The sequence below is a fragment of the Melospiza melodia genome, chromosome 4, assembly GCF_035770615.1.
Source record: "Melospiza melodia melodia isolate bMelMel2 chromosome 4, bMelMel2.pri, whole genome shotgun sequence".
Lineage (NCBI taxonomy): Eukaryota > Metazoa > Chordata > Aves > Passeriformes > Passerellidae > Melospiza > Melospiza melodia.
In genome coordinates, this window is record NC_086197.1 from 6498743 (window position 1) to 6515868 (window position 17126).

The following is a 17126-nucleotide window of genomic DNA, read 5'->3' on the forward strand; positions in this document are numbered from 1 at the left end:
GCTGTTTGTTGGCAGGTCCATCCTTGTGCTCACAGCTGGGCTTTTACAGCACTGGAGCAGTTCAGCCATGGATTTAAAGACTTGACAACTTCCAAAAGAAGGGGTTCAGCTGCTCCACTGGGTAATCAGTTGCAACCCTCCAGGTGAATTTTTTATCAATGTCCAGTCTGAGCCTTGAAGCAGCATTTTCTGGCTACTCCCCCTTGTCCCATTACTTGGCATGATTGAGAAAGTTTAGCTCCATTATCTGTGTAACTCTCTCAAGCAGTCACAGGCTGTATGTAGACCACACTTAGATTCATTCCTCTGTGCTAGGCTGACAAGCCCTGCTTCCTCCACCCTCCCTGTAGGTGATGTTCTCTGGGTAACCAGTCTGGCAACCCTCCAGCAGACCAGTTCCAGTTTCTCCAGATCCCTTTGGTACTGGTAGTGCCACAACTGGGCTGTATCCTAAATATGGCCTCACCAGATTTGGGCAGAGGAGAGCAGAATAAGCCCCCCTTGTGCTGGCCTGTGAGCAGTGCTCAGGCTGTGCTTTGTCTGCTCTGTGAGGAGAGTGCACTGCTGCCTTGGATTCAGCCAGGCATCCCCTGGGAGCCCATTTCCAGCAGGACTGTGCTCTGCCACTCCACTCCTCACCTGTGCTGCTGTCCTGCACTGCTTATTCTTCCCAGGTGAAGAAACTTGCATTTCTCCTTGGGTTGTGGTTTGGATTGAAGCCAGGCCTTTTGGGGTGTCAGCCAATGCCCCAGTTGTGCAGAATCTGCAGATTTGCTGAGGATGTGTTATTGATGGCAGTACTGGATGAAAGGAGCCTTGGTATCAATCCATGGTGATCAGCATGGGATGATCTCCCAGCAAACACATTTTTTCTGAAGTTCCACACAGCCAAATCATGAGGGCTCATCCATCTCATCTTTAAATAGACCTCTAAGCAAGACCATGTGAATCACAGTATAGATGGACCTTTTTTCTTTGTTGACAGTAGAAGCAGCCTAAAGGGCTTGGAGCAGACTTGAATCTCTTTAAGTTAGATCAAATTAATCCTACCTATGACTACTGAAAGTCCAGATGTGGAAATATCAATTATACAGTTCCACAAAGTCCCTTTTCCATCTACAGGTTCAAAAGGACAAAATTTTCATATCTGCTACAAGTTTTAATTTTAAGAAGGGAAACTTGAACTTTAATTGACCATTACACTGTTTCACATTGAGTGTGAAAACTGTGTATCATTGGTGCTAGCTGTTGTAAAAATAATTTTTTTTATTGTTATCACCAGGAAAGATGGGTAAGTTTTTACAAACTCACCCAGTTTATATAGGTTAGAAACTGTTATGAGCAATTGTGAGATGGAAGAGTTAAATCTGGAGCCCAGTAACCTTCATCATGTCCTTTCCAATGCAGTAAGATGCTGCACTTAGCCTCTGTTCCCACACGCTGCTCTAAAAGCATTAGGAAAGAGTAAATTGTTTTTAAAAATATTTATATTTAATGGCCATCTTGCAACTACTCAGCAAATCTCAACTGGCTCTTTTGTTCCAGGCTTTTAGAAATAAGTACATTATCTGATTTTTGCAGAACAGTGCCCTTTCAGCTAACTGCAGTAATAAAATGGTTTCACTGGCCACCTTAAAGCATGAGTGACAGTTTAGATGAGCATATTGTTTCAGAAATTCAGAAATTCTTCTGCAGTTGATTGCCATCTACAGGGTTTGGCATTATTATTAACTCCATTCAGACCTTGAAGAGAAAATATATTTTGTTTTAACTCAGTTTTCACAATATTTGTACTATTTCATGTAGTAAAGTAATTATGTAATAGTAGAATTATAGGATCACCCTAGAATGGTTTGGGTTGGAAGGGACCTTAAAGACCTTCTAATTCCAACCCCATGGCAGAGACAACTTCCACTAGACCAGGTTGCTCCTGAACACTTCCAGGGATGGGGCATCCACAGCTTCTCTGGAAAAGCTGTTCCAGTGCCTCACCACCCTCAAATTAAAGAATTTCTTCCTAACACCCAATCTAAACCTACCCTCTTTCAGTTTCAAACCACTCTGCCTTGACCTGTCAGTAGTGCTTTTGTAATTAGCAATTATCAGTTCTAAAAATGTTGGTTTCCATAGAACATTTCCCTCTTGCTTGAACACTAGACAGAAAAGCTTCAGAAGGTTTTATAACATTCCTACACTGGCCCCTGAAGACTGACAAAACAACTTAATTTTTCATTTCTGACTTGCATGGGCTTTTTATTTTTGCCCACATCTGCCCTTATTGTTTAATTTAATGGATTTACAGGCTATTCCTGGGAAACAGAGCAGCTCCAGAATTGTTAATTAAGTACCACAGCCAAGAAAGAGCAAATCAAATGATAGATTGGGAGCCTTATCACGGTGTTTATCTGCTGCCTGAGGGAAGAGTTTGTCCCAAAATAGCAGAGATGCTATCCCTTGTCACCCCCTCCATTTTTATTAAAGAATCTCTCTGCAGAGAAGTCTGCCAGGTAATTAGCCTAGTTTCAAGTCACCCTAACAGCATGTGGCTCTGGAAACTAAGTGCAAGTCCATCTGCACACAGCCTCTAGGATGCAGCTAATCCTTGGAAATGACAACAGGGACACATTTTCTATCCATATATACAAGAACAGCTGGAATGGAAACCAGTCATGATATACAAGCAAGGAATTGCCAGCATGAATGGAATGAACTGCCTCAGAGTCCATGGAGGCCTTAGAATGGCTTTGAGCCCTTACCTGGAAATTTGAGAAAAGATACAAAGGCAAAATGTAGAGGATATGATTGTTTTACTTGGGATGTAGCTTCAGGCTCCCCTCATGAACACGGCAAGTGAAAATCCAGGGAGCAGTGACAAATAACACAAGGCACAAGATTATTCCTAATTCATGGACCAGACAATGACCTGCCTCACCACATCACCTGGGGAATATGCACTGAAAGTAGAGTTAAACAGAAGACATGGGTAATGGGCAAGGTATTTATACCCTCTGTGCTCCACAGAGCCCAAGGACAGCTTTTATAAGCTTTTATATAAACTTCATGGAGTTTCTTTGAGGCCACCAACCAGAATTCAGCAGCCTGGGTAAGAATTAGTTTGGGGTTGGTTTGAAGTAATCTCCTGTAGCTATGGAGGAGAGAGAGTTGGAAAATATGTCCTACAAAGGTCCAAAAAGCTGGATGTAGTTCACATTAAAAATACATGGCTACCTCAGTGGCAGGAGCCAGCAGCAGAGTTTTTACCACCTAGCTCATGATTTGTGAGCATTTGGAAGGCAGCAGTGTGTCCTTCAGAGAACAGCCTCTGGGTAATTCCTGTGCTGTCATTCCTGTATTGCAGGAGGGGAAATTGAGGCCAAGTGTGCTGTGCCTGAGGTCTCCTGGTGAGCCCGTGGCACTGTGGCGGTGGCACTGGGAATGCTGACACCTGCTCCTTGCATTTCTTCAGCAACAAAGTTTCTGGGGAAATCAGCAGAAATGCAGGATGACTGTGTGCCCTGAAGTGACTGCAGAGGCTTCTGAACAGGAATTATGAGCTACTGCATCAAAGGCCTCTTGCTTGACATTTATTGGCTTTTTGATGAATGTTGGGGTAATTCTACTGTCAACAGTTTCTCATTAGAAGCCTGGCAATGTACTTTCTGACCATTATCTCTCTCAATATCACACTGTGTTGCTACAAAGAGCAGGGGTTTTATGTAAAACCCATCTATCTCTGTAGCTGCAAACTTTTCTAATAATTCTACATTTAAATAATCTCATGGAAATGCTGGCTGCTGTATCTGAGCAATAAGGAGACTAGACAAATGGTTAAATTTCCATGAAGATCTAAAGCTATAGGACAAATCTCATACTGCAATGAGTAGGATTCATTTGTCTTGATTCCACTGGCACTGCACCTCAATTATACTCATTCTGAATTTCGCTGCTGAATAATGCATTCCCATCCTGCTTTACACTTGCAGAGGAAGGAAAAAACCATCAGAGCTGTACATTTCTCACTCTCCACAGTGTGATGTACCACCTCCTGGCTGCTTATGGTCAGTATTAGGAATTATTTTTGTCAAAACTATAGATTTTCTAAAAATAAAATAGTAGAAATATACCCCTAATACCATTGTGTATTTGGAAAGGGGAAAAAAGTTCATTCACCTTTGATGTGTCCAATGTATTAATTTTCATGCTATGAGTTTTAAAGCATTAACATTTCTTTTAAATATTTGTATCTTGGAGTCATGATAGTGGGAACATCATAGGGCTATTGTATCTTTTATTGATTATGGTTGTTATAGACAAAGAAACTAAAACAGAACCAGATGCTAATTAATGGAATTTCTACTACTAAAATATGTTTGATTAGTGATTAATTTTCATAAGCTACTTAATATGAGATCCTTTAATTTTCCCTCCTAGAGGCAAGGTGGTGTTTTCAGCCTGCCAAAACCAAGACTTGTAATGCTGTGGACTCTAACTAAAAGCAAACTTTCCCACCAACTCTTTAGCCTCACTTTGATGGCAGTGCAGATGAACCTGTTGGATTGAACACAGATTTAGGTCTCCATCATCCCAGGGAATGGGAACATCCCCTCCCAGGAATGCAGCACAGGTAGGGAGGGCAATGTCCCTTGCCAGGAGCTCTGATGCAATGGGCCATGTCTGAGGGAGCAGAAGCAGCTCTGCTTCCTGAAGGAGTTTTTAAGGACACATTCCCTGCACTAAGGGAATGTTGACATTCAGGCTGCCTCAGCTGCTGATGACAGAGAAGGCGTGAGCTCTTCCAGAGTGGCACTCAGGTTTTATTCCAGACCTGTCCTCCTATAAACAATTACAGTGGATGAAATCATGTTTGGAAAGATGAGTGATGTTTTCCCTGTCCACTCTGCCCTGTCAGCATCAAGGATAAAGTGAAATATGTACCTGCTTTGGTCGTCTCCACTTCCTGGCCCAAAACCATTCTCAGTGTAGACAGTGAGTGATGCTTCTGGAAAGAAACAATAAAGAATTAGTAAATCATATATAGAACACAGGAGAAAGGAAAAAGGAAATGAACACATGAAGTCATTCTTCTAATGTGGTCTTCAGTCTAGATAGGAATATTTTGCTTCTTGTACCTGCTTAATGAAATACACCCTTCATGCCAATAAAACTTTTATCATCAGCTGTTTAAGGGAGTTAATCCTATTTTTAAAAAATCCCCATTCTGAAGGTTAGGATATTGTAGAAATATAGACATGGTGAATAATTCTAAATTATTCTCTCTTCTCTTTCAGGACCTCACTAGTGTGCTTTTTCTTTTTTTTGTCTTTTGGTTTGGTTCTGAGACCTCAATGTGAAGTCAGAACTTTTATTCTCTCCCTCCTTGAGGGTTAATTTTGTTTTAATGAATGCTAAGATTCTCACATGACTCAACTACTCATTCTTACATGGCTCCACAAATCTGAGACATAACAGATGGAAAAGCAGGGTAATGAGAGAATTTGGCTCTCTGAAAGAAGGCTCAACAAAAGAAACACTGAGGTTTCCAGAGCACCCACACAGAGGAGTGAAAAACTGACATTATTTACCCCTTTTTCATTGGGACCATGCAAAGATGACCAGCCCCTTATTCATTAGCTTGAGACTATTATTAATTAGCAATACTACTACTTATTTTTACAGTTGCTATAATTAATGCTATAATGTATTTAATAAAATGACAGCCCTAAAGTTCAGGAATTTAGGTTTTTATAACTCCTCCCCACTAATAGGCTTGGAAACTGGTCTGAATCACTGAAATCAGAAGCCTTTGCTGCTTGAAATGGGGAATAACATTTATCTAGCAGCAAGAGAAGACTTCATCCTTTTATAAAGCCCATGAAAAAACACTTAGTCCCTACTATGTACTCATCACAGTAAAATGGAAGTTGTCAAAGATAGAAGTCCTTTTTCTTTGCTGTCTGTGGATGTTCCTGTAAGCTTTTAGGTTTTTTCCACATGAGCATTTATTCAGAGCAAGCAGCCTAAGAATATTTCCATTGACAGTCTGAAATCTTTATGAGGTACTGGATGGTTGAAATGCAGCACCAGTTTATTCAGTGCTCCTAACAAACACAAACACTGAATTTACCACAGGAAAAGTCAGTAAAGAGCCCAGTGACAGTTCATAGGCTAAAAACCCACCTAATTAAATGTCCTAGACCTTTCTGACCCATTCACTATAATATTTAAATATATTTCTGGATGTAATTTACTAGATAATTCTGAAACATAAATAAAAGAAAAAAATTTAAAGCCCTGGACAAAACAAACAACAATAACAACAGACAAAACCAAAAGAAATAAAGAATATTGATTTACTTCCTGGCTTTCTCACAAAACTCCACTATGACCTTGGGCAAACTGACAGAGACAGAAAAGAAATGTGACTGTCCAGTCCAACTTTCTGCTTATCACAGGTCATTGCTTCTGCCTGCTTTACCCCCAAAGAACATTTGAATTGTAGCTTTGGGTGAGCTTAGGAGTTATCTTACCTCATGATGGAAAAAAAAAATTAAAAAGCAAAAAAAAGGAGATGCCAACAGTGTGATCCATTCTCCTTGCAGTCAGGACTTGTGGTTTAGTTCTGCTTTGAATTAAGCTGACTTCCAGCAGGGAACCAGAGCTGCCTTTTTGTGGGCTCAGATAGACCTTTCAGTATCTCAGGGACCTTGAGGTAAAATAGGGCTGATCACTGGGTTTTTTTCACTGTGTTTTATTTGCGTTGTCCCTGTCCAGCACAACCTCTACAGGGGAAATTTAGCTCTCATTCCCCATACACTCCATGCCTTGCACAACCACTCACCCGGACTTGGCTTCGATGGGAGATGATTGATATCTGATTGATTGATTGATTGATTGACTGATGTGTAGCATCTAAGTTACAGCAGTGAGAAAGCACTTTAAAAAAATCAAGCCATAAGCCCCAAAAATCTCTGTCTGAGGCAGGATCCTTCAGTGTTCTGCATATCCCTTGTGTGCCGTGGATCAGAACACATCCCTTTGCAGTGAGGGCTGCCGGCAGAGGGCAATGGCAGCTCACGGCTGGAAGCGGCTCCCGGACCGGCGCCAGGCCGGGGCTGCCAACCCGGTTTTCCTGCTGGACCGCTCCCAGGGAAGGAGCCCTGCTTGATTCCGAAAAGTCCCCGGGAGCCCCGCAAGTCAGGGCTATAAGCTTTCTTCTCCCACTCTTCCTGCCTTTGCATCCTCGCTGATTACAATGGAGGACAAGTGTCAATCTCATTCAAGACAGACAACTCGGTAAAAAATTCCAGGGAGATCTTTGGAAGCAAGAGGAGATCCTGTATTGCTTTAAGGAATACACCAGTGAGCAATGCAGCTGTGTCTGGGCAGCTGGACAACTTAGGGAAAGTCTGTCTGTCCTGGCTTCCCTGGGGAGTCTGAATTTTAGATCCAAATGGGTCTGTGTGTTTTGGTAAGAGGTTCTGGGTGGAACAAATGATTCAGAAAGACCTTCCAAGGAGGCTGTGTCAGCAAGCCAGGTGGAAGAGGTGAGTGAAGTGTGACAGTCATGCCTCCATGGCTCAGGATTTCAGGAGTAGGATCCAGAGGATGGGCATCCCAGCCAGAATGTCAGTGCTGCCTCTTCCACCCACCTTAACAGGTGAACTAAGCAGCACCATCTCTGCTCTCCATGACTCAGTTTCCCCAGCTGTAAAGGAAGTTCTAAAGTTCTGTGTGACACACTAAAAGCAGTGAATGATGAGAATTAATCAGCTGTGCTACTCACAGCTTAGTGATGAACTAATGTTCTTGTCATTGCTGGCCCAGAGTCTGCTGGGCAGAGAAAAAACTGCTGAAGGTGTTAGTCCAGATGGAGTGTAAATGCCAAGGCACAGCAGGAGCTGTTGAAAAATAACAACATTCTCTCAGGTCCTCTCCCAGCAGGAACAATATTCCAATTGCAATGCAGATATCCCACAGAGTCATTCCATCCCTCAGGCCAGGTGAGCACTCTGCAAGAGTCTGTGAAGGTAATCATGACACTGTTGTAAATATGAACAAATACAAATGCCAGGTGTCTCTGTCTGAGCCTCAGTTTTACTCCTGGCTTCATGGAAAGTAAGAGAGCATGATCACCTATCATGGGACTTTTAGTTACTGGAATTTCAGGGAACACTTTTTATCAGCCAATTCTCCCCAGATTCCCATACTCTAGAAGAAGGATGGGGGGCACATTCACTATTCAAAGCCACCACAGTGAATCTACAACTTCCAACACCAGAAGAGCCAGTACAGTGGGCAGAGAAATTCAAACAAACAACACTGAACCAGCAGCTCAGGAATGCAGTGAACCCAGCCAGGTCAACAAGAACACAGATAAGGTGGCAAGTGGGCTCCAGCCCAGCCAAACCTGCAGGAGCCCATGGCAGTGGGGTACAGGTTATGCCAGCTTCGTGCCCAGCAGCTTCTGCACAGCTCTCAGCAGTGCACTAAGCAGAAGATGTAATTTAACTGCTTTGCCACATTTCACCACAAAGGCCCCACTCGGCCCAGCCAGTTGTGACTCAACACCTTTCCAGCAGCCAGGTGTGCTCCCACAGAGCCAGGCCAGGGGTCACCTGTGCTCTTGGCTTTGTTTTCCTCCTTCTGAGCTTCCCCTGACTGGGAGAAGCTGGTTCAGGCAGGAGCCATTTCAGACTATGTCCATCTGTAGTCACAGATATTGAGCCACCACCAGTGACATCCCTAAAGGCAAACAACTGAAATTGCAAATGTTACCTCAGAGCGATAAGTAGCAATAACAAAGACCTGGCAAGACAGTATTTTAAGCCAGAAATGTGCTAAATAAATACTTTTGCAGCCTGTTTTGAATCTTTTCTTCAACAAAGTTAAAGTGTTGGTTTTCAGAAAAAACTTACATAATATCAGTTTTAAGCAAAGGGGGTTTTTTTCCTTCTTAAATACAAAGAAATTTTAAAAGGTTTAAATGAAAGCTTATGCAAGCATTTCCATATAAATTAAAAAAAAAATTTAAAAAAATTAAAAATTAAAAAAAAAAAGTTCTACCAAAACACTCTTTCATGTGGACAGAGAGTTCCTGTTAAGGTGGTGGTTGGTTGCATGAAGGATACAAAAATAGCTGCTAATTTAAGTTTATACTTATGCCATTAAGAAATCAGGTGCTAATGAGGCTGCTCGGGACTGAATCACAAGTGCCTGTGGCTATTCCATGACAGCTCTTCCAGGAGGTGTCTCCAGCAGCCATGAGTCAGATCCCTGCCTCTGCGGGAAACTCCCTACAGAGAAGGTATGTCCTTAAAGGCAAAGGAGCCAGGGTTTTCTCAGGCTTCAGCACTTCCAACTGCAAGAACAGGTCCCAGAGGCAGCTGGGAGTGAGTGTGGATAACAGCAGCCTGAGAGGTCTCTGTGCACTGGCACGAGCAGGAGCCAGCAGCACGGCAAAGGTACAACAGATGGCTGTGAGCCAGGTGTGTCCTGTTGGTCCTTGAATTGATGTTGGCTCTGCCACTCTTGTGATCTTGAGCACAGGCCTAGAGGACAGACTCTTCCCTGCCTGAATTAAAATCTTGCCCTCAGTTACCCTAGGCAAGGTTAATGACTATAATTTATTAAAAGGTCTATAATGACTTGTTAAATGATGTTGAAAATGGTAGTTGCATGAAAACAAGTTACAAAGTGTCCTGACAAACAAAACGTTTGGCCTGTACTTTCTTTTCAATGGAACATAGCAGTTAAAAGAAATCCATTTGACACTTTTGGGGGCCAAGAACAATGTATTGACTATATAAATTTGCATCTACCATGCACATCCAGGTGCCCCCTAGGTAGTTCTGTTGTTGGTACCTCAAATGCAACTGTGTGATGGCTTCCTTCCCATCACCTGCATTCCATTGACAAGAACAGCACCCACAGCAGAGTCTGCATGGAAAGCACCAAGTGAACCCACTGTGAGCCTCCTCTCACTGCTGTGCCCCTCTAGGGACGTGCTCCCAGTGGAGCAGCACCTTCCCTGTGAGAACCAGGAAAGGATCCATAGGCTGTGCCTCCCAAGAGGCAGGGCTGGCAGAGAGGAAGGTACACAGGTGACCTCACCTCTTCTGTCTGCACTGATGTTACTCAGAAAACACTTTCATAGCTATTGAAGGAAAACTTGGTGTGACAGACTGGCAATGTTTCTTTGGTATTCACCATTTGCAAAGGCCCCTGCATGGCTGGGACTCAGAAAAGCCTCCAATGTTCAAATTATTTTCTCCTGTTCCCAGGGTCATTCTCTCTCCCTGCTCTGTTGCAAATCTCCTGATATCCTGTGTCTGAAGCTCATGTTGCCAGCCAAAAATTATATCCAAGCCCAGAGCTAATTGTCTAAGCTCCTACTAATGTTATAAAGAGGAAGAAAAGCTTCAAAAGATCAAAATCCCCCAAATGCTGGGAGGTACAGACCTACCTACCTGCAGCTGGTAGGGAATGGATGTCTCAGAGCACTTGACCTTCATCAGGGAACTACTCAGGAGCTGGAGCCTGACATATTGTCCTAAGAATAGGAATATTTTCAAGAGTAGAACAGGGAGACTGTTGAAATCCATAGAAGTTTTTAGAATAATTTTTTTCATGTTATTTGCACTTACATGTAGTGACTTTGCACTTACTTAAGGGCCTGAATATTGCTCTTATCTTGATATAAGGCTTATTTGAATATTTCTTTTTTATTCTTAATTTGGGAAGGCCTTTCCCATTCCAGTTTGAGAGGTACACATGGTAGCAGTGTCCTGACCTCAGAACAGACCTGTTAGGGAAAGATCTGGTACTGGCTGTCCCCCTGCCTCTTCCCTCTGTCTTTGCACAGCATCAAGGAAGAAAAGGGACAAAAATCCAGCAATCAAAAAATGTGCTTTCATCCCTCACTTTTAAGGGTGAGATTTCCTTTTTATGGAGAGATCTCTCAAATTATTTCCTATTGCAGCCTGATATTTTTAATAGTACCTTCTTCCACCAAAAGAACAAGTTATTCTGTAAAAAAGCCAGTTCTTTGCCTCTGCCAGCTGCATGCAAGTACAAAATTACAAAGCACTCACTCAGATGAAGTGAATACTTCATTAAACAATTAAGCAATAAGGCAGAACAAAGGCTGTGGTTTTCAGGCCCTGTTCTGTAATTGTATCCTGGAGCATTAGGAGAACGAGTACTCAAACACAGGGTTGCAATTTAGGTTAGGATTATCCTCTAATAGCCTTGTCCTGTGGGATTAGGGGCTTGCCACGATGGGGAGTTATTTTATCCATCAATGGCAATGCAAGATACATGGTTTGTCCCTGAAGATCTGAAGGTGAGGATTTCCTTCTCTATTTCCTCCTTTCACCTCCTTGTTGTAGTGCCTTGAGTAGAAGTTTTTATCTCTTTTACTTTCTGAACCATGATGGGTATCTTCCAATCCAGTTTTTATGGAGGTACAGTCACAGAACCCAAGTTCACAAGTAAATACCCCTGAGTATCCCCAGACACACTGTGGACACTCTTGAGGGACAATGGGGATGGGAAAATCTGTGACTCACTCCTGGATAAGGTTGAGTTTGTGCTGAAGTCTTCTGTTCAATCACACAGCACGTGCACACACTGCACTGCCATGGAAAACTGAGAGGCTCATAAAGAGATAAGGCACAAGTGGCTTTCTATGGCTGATAAGCACAGACTGTTTGGATTGCAGATGAAATTTAGATGTCTAAAGTCCATCCACATTCTGCGACAGAAGTCTAAACCCCTTTCCCGATCCAGTAAAGGCCTGGTTCAGCTCCTAATGAAATTACTGGGATTTGTTCCACTCACTTGAAGTTGACCCTGGGCAGAGCCCACAAGCCCACCAGAATTCCTTTCCAGAATATCCTGAATGACAGTGGCAAGTCCTTCCCTCAAACATGATCTACAGGGAACCCCTCCATCCTGCTCTCCTCCTCCATAAACCACTCAGTCCTGCTGAAACAGAAAATACAGCTCAGAAGAAATGCAAAATACAGCTTGCTGTATCACAGGACACCCTGTCCTTGGGAGCTGCAATTAAGATCATCCAGGCACATATCATGGGCCAATGGAATACCATTAGAAGAATTAACTTTCAGTTCTAAAAGAAATCAAAAAAAAAAAAAAAAAGAAAAGAAAAAGAAAAACAAAGAATAAATAAAAGAAAAAGAAAAAAGCACAAACCTCAAAACCCCACAGCAATTTAAAAATAGAGGTTTATTTCCAAGTATATGTATTTTGTGCTCTCTTGGAATAAAGAGTTTTCTATATTTCTTTGATTCCAGTTGCACTTCTCTCCTTTGGAAATAATACTATTAATGTTTAATTCAATTCAGTGACATATGTCCCTGCTCCCCACAGGAAAATAAGTTGCATTAATTTCAAACTCACTGACACTGGAAAATAACCAGTTGTTTATAGTCATTGGGATGTATGGGAGAACAAACATCATTAAATGTCAGAAAACATGTTTTAAATAGCAGAAGTCAGGAACAGCTATTAAAATCAGGCCACCTTTAACCAGATACTGCAAGACCAGGAGAAAGCTGTCCTGCACCCCTCTAAACAAAACACAGGAAAAGGGAAATATTTGCTCTCAGAGTAGGATCTGCTGAAGGGAAAGATGATAGATTAGATCTAACAGAAGATTTAGGAGCCAAAACTAGAATTTAGATGAAAGTGAGATACTAAGAGCCAAAAATACACCCCAGCTCTCCTTTCTCTCCCCCCAGGTGAACTGCAGACAAAGCCTGAAGCAGCACAACTCATTAGGGAACTTCCTCTTCCTCTGCAGCCTTCTCCTCGTACCTGCAAATCCTGTCTCACCGGTGAGGTGCACTAACACCAGAAGCAAGGAGAGGAGAGAAATCAGGTCTGAATTTCTAGACAACTCCCTGGTATGGCTGTGAGATCAGGCAAGGAAGAGGGACATGGCTCCATGGAGAGAGAGAAGCAGGAAGAAATCACCGTGGCAATGGAGAGGAACGGGGTAGGTCCTGAGGCATGGGTGGGGTGGCAGAGGGGACTGGGGACACTGAGCTGGCCTCTGCAGTGCAGGGAGGAGATCAGGTACTGAAAAGAGAAGGGACAGCAGGGAATCTGCATATCCAGAGGGCAGAAGGAAGACTGTGAAGGTTGGCTGGAGAGATGTTAATAAATACAGCTCACGATGCCTCCAGCTCCGCTTCTGTACAGGCAAAGAACCACAGCTGCCTCAGGGCCATTTCTCAATTAACTTATAACATAACCTGGAAATTAGATATTCTTCTAGTTTAATCACAAACTTAAAGGTGTTCCTAAAGAGTACCAAATAAATCCTGACTGTATCTGATCCCCATAGATCCTATCTTGACTGTTTTTCACAGCAAGTGATGCTATCTCAAGTGCTTGTCTAGGAAGTGCCCATCTAGAAGACTCCTTTGCCTCTGAACCACTAGACTGCTCAAACTCATCTCTCACTCTCCACACATGTGCCCTGATCATCCAGGGGAGGGATGGAAGTTGCTCTGTGCAGCTCAAAGATGCTCCTGTCCCTACAGCAATGGATCTGTTTTCAGATCTGTCTCCCTAATAATAAAGTTTTTGTCCCACAGCAGTCCAAACCAAATGCAAAAACATCTGGGTAAAAAAAAAATATATGAACACTTCCCAAAAGCAATCACTGAATCATAGAACAGGCCAGGATGGAAGGGAACTCAAAACATCATCAAGCCCAGTCTTTCATGGAGAAGGGAGCCTTGATGAGATTATGCAGCACCCTGTCCAGTCACATCTTGAGAACCTCCAGCCCTATCTGGCTCCTTGGGGAGTTTGTTCCAGTCACTGTTCTCACCATAAAAAATATTTTTCATATAAAGATGAAACCTCTCCTAGAGCAATTTGTATTTATTGCCACTTGTCTTCTCCATGTGGCTCCTTGAGAAGAGAAAGCCTCCACTCTCTTTGTAGTCACCCTTTGAGTGCTGGAATACTCTGACAAGGTCTCCCCAAAGTCTTCTCCAGGCAGAAAAGACCTAACTGATTCTGTCTTTCTTCACAGGGCAGGCTCTCCAGCCTTTTGATCATCTTGGTGGCTCTTCTTTGGACCCTCTCCAATCTGACTGTGTCTTGAATTGCACAGACCAGGACCAAACACAGTACTCCAGGTGTGGCCTGGCTTCTGATGGGTTCTTGGGTTATGTTGTCCCAGGTGCAGGACCTTGCCTCTTGTCTTGTTAAATAATCCTCACACAGTTCTTGCTAGACCACTCTTCCAGCCCTTCCAGGTGTCTTTGCAAGACTGCTGTCACTTCCCACATCTCCACCTCACCACCCAGTTTGGTGTCATCAGCAAACTTGGGGAGGGAGTTTTCAATCTTGGCTCGTTTGGTTTAAGCTGTTTCACTACACCAACCTGCCTGACCACAAAACAAAAGCCACAGAGCTGGCATGAGGGAGGCAGCAGTGACATCTGGGCTGGGATATTCGACTGCTACTGAGTCACAGGCAAAGCCCCAAGTTTTGGTGAGTGTAAGTTTATCTCATTGCTTGGAAATGCATTCTGGCAGCTGGGCACTCAAAAGCAAGCTGTGACTGTCACTGCTGTGACACTGAGGCTTTCCTTTGGCTCTGGCTGTAAGTGCCAAGCCAAAAAAAAAGGAAGTGGTCAATCAAGGGGAAAAGTTGTATGAATCAGTCCTGGAGCACATTTCATGCGGGATTACTGATTGTAAACAATAATAGTGACCTGCTGTTGGTACAGTACTTTGTACAACAAGCCATGCTCTTGTCTGGAGGTTTCCTATGGCCACTCTTAAGCAAATAACAAGTCATGATAATACCATGTTTATCACAACACTAAGTCAACCATAATGACTGTAAATGTAACCTGACCTTCACTTTGGCTAAACCCTGTTTCTTTCATGGTTATCTCATATCTCAGTACATATTTATTTCCCTGTTTTGTCTATCTGTTGCCTGTTCTTTTACTTTACATACACTGCCTCACACAAGAGGCTCTGAACTTTAACCATGGGGCTTTCTAAGCCTACTGAAATTCAAGTAAAAACCAGATAGCTTCCCATCAGTCTATGTTTTCTTTCTGACTGCTCCATTCTATCAATTCTTATCAAATCCAGGACACATACAGAGAAAAAGAAAAGACAGACCCAAAATGAAAACTGTGAAAAAAGTCCAAACCAGGTGAATAAGATCCTCTTTGATCACAGTTGCTTAGTTCAGTGTGTCTGCTCTCAGCTATTTGCAAATACAATAAGCACATTCTGTGAGAAGAAACCCAAATTTTGGCCTGTAACACGAGGCAAAGGAGTCAGATTGGCAAGAGGAGTTTTATGAGCATGGGCTTGTTCTTGTGGCTCTGTTTTGGGCAGCATTACCAGCGTAGTGACACTGACAGCTGCATGTGTCACCCTCCACTGAGGCTGCAGCACGATAGAAGAAATTAGAAACGCACATAAAATTCTGCTTTGCTACATTAAGTAGCAACCAGAAATGTCAGTATCACATGTTAATTAATGATTAATGCTGGAGGAAGGAGATGCATACCTGACATATTTTTGAACTGGTATAACGAGTTTTCACCGGGCAGAGGAGGGAAGTTCTCTATAATGGGCTGTGTACTTGGAACTGTGCTCCATAAATTTCCCCACCTTCAGGACAGAATGTGTCAACACACAGCTGGTCTCCTAGAATAAACTCAGTGCCAGAACTAGTAATCAGTAATGCTGAAGAACGAGGAAAGAGGGGAAAAAAACATACAAATTATGATCAAAAGGACAAAAAACTCTTTTGGACTCACCTGGGGTAGAAAAATGTTGACAGGGTACATTTTTAATGTGAGACTACACCTGATATTACAAGGTGATGACAGTAAATCAAAAAATAAAGAAAATAACACTGTGGAGCTGATAAAGCCCTGTAACTGTAAAATCTTCCTCAGAATGATGTCCTACTTAGTAAGGTGAACTTCAGCTCAGGAAGGTTGAAGTAGCATATAATACATGGCAAAAATAATACATTGAAGTTATCTAACATTATCAAAGAACTCTCCCTCTGTGTACTGATGTTCCCACACTGGAAATCTGTAAAGTACATGCTTGCCTTTAAGTCTGTTCTTGAATTAAATGTTCCCAGAACAGAGATGCTCTCCTTAGCTGGGGAGCCCATGCTGTATGCAATAGACACCACTCCCACTTTGCTCCTTGCTGAAACAAGGAGCTTTCCTCTCCTGTGCTCTTGTGTAACACTTGTTACACAGGACAGGCAGATGATCCTGTACCAAGCTGTTGCCACAGCCAAGAATAAAAGAGAAACATGGGATTCATTGAGCCTAACATCAGCAAGCTCTAAACTGGGCCCCCAGTCAAGAGAAACAGACAGGACTCTGGTCAGGCTTCACCACTACAACCACTGGAGACAGGTTTGCTCACAATGTGATTTATCCAGCCTCTCTTCAACTGGTAGAAAGTCTCTCTCTCTCTCTTGGCTGTAGAATGACCAAAAATCTTAGATTAGACATCAGCTTTAACATAACCAGAAATTACATAACTAAAGTCTTAATCATTTGATTTCCTCCTGGAAACTGCTCCTGTAGCTTTGGAGAACACTTGGAAAAAGAAGTTACAGACTGGGAATGGTCTTACTTGTCAGCCCTCACTGACCCACATTGTACAGCATCCCATTCCCTGTTCTGTAACTCCATTTGTTTGGGTAGGGCCACATCTTTTTGAAACCTTTCCATCTTCCACACTTTGAGGTACTTCTTGCGTTAGGAATATTCCAGCCACCACAGCATGGGTGAAAAATAATGATTTCTGAAAGCAGCTTGAAATTTTTACAGTGTAATATAAGTCAAACTGGTAATTTGCTGGCTGCCGTAGCCTTGCACAATGAAGAAGGGAGAGGACACAATCACCTGATAAACACCCATGACTGTGACAATATATTAGTAATAAATAAGAATACAAATAGGCAATATTTGTTATTGAGCTCTTAAGTATATGAGTGGCATAGATTAACAAGGCACGTAAACCTTTTCCCCACTGAGGAGGCAGACTCAGGCAGTTGTGACAGTGATTTTCTCTTTTACCTTCACCATT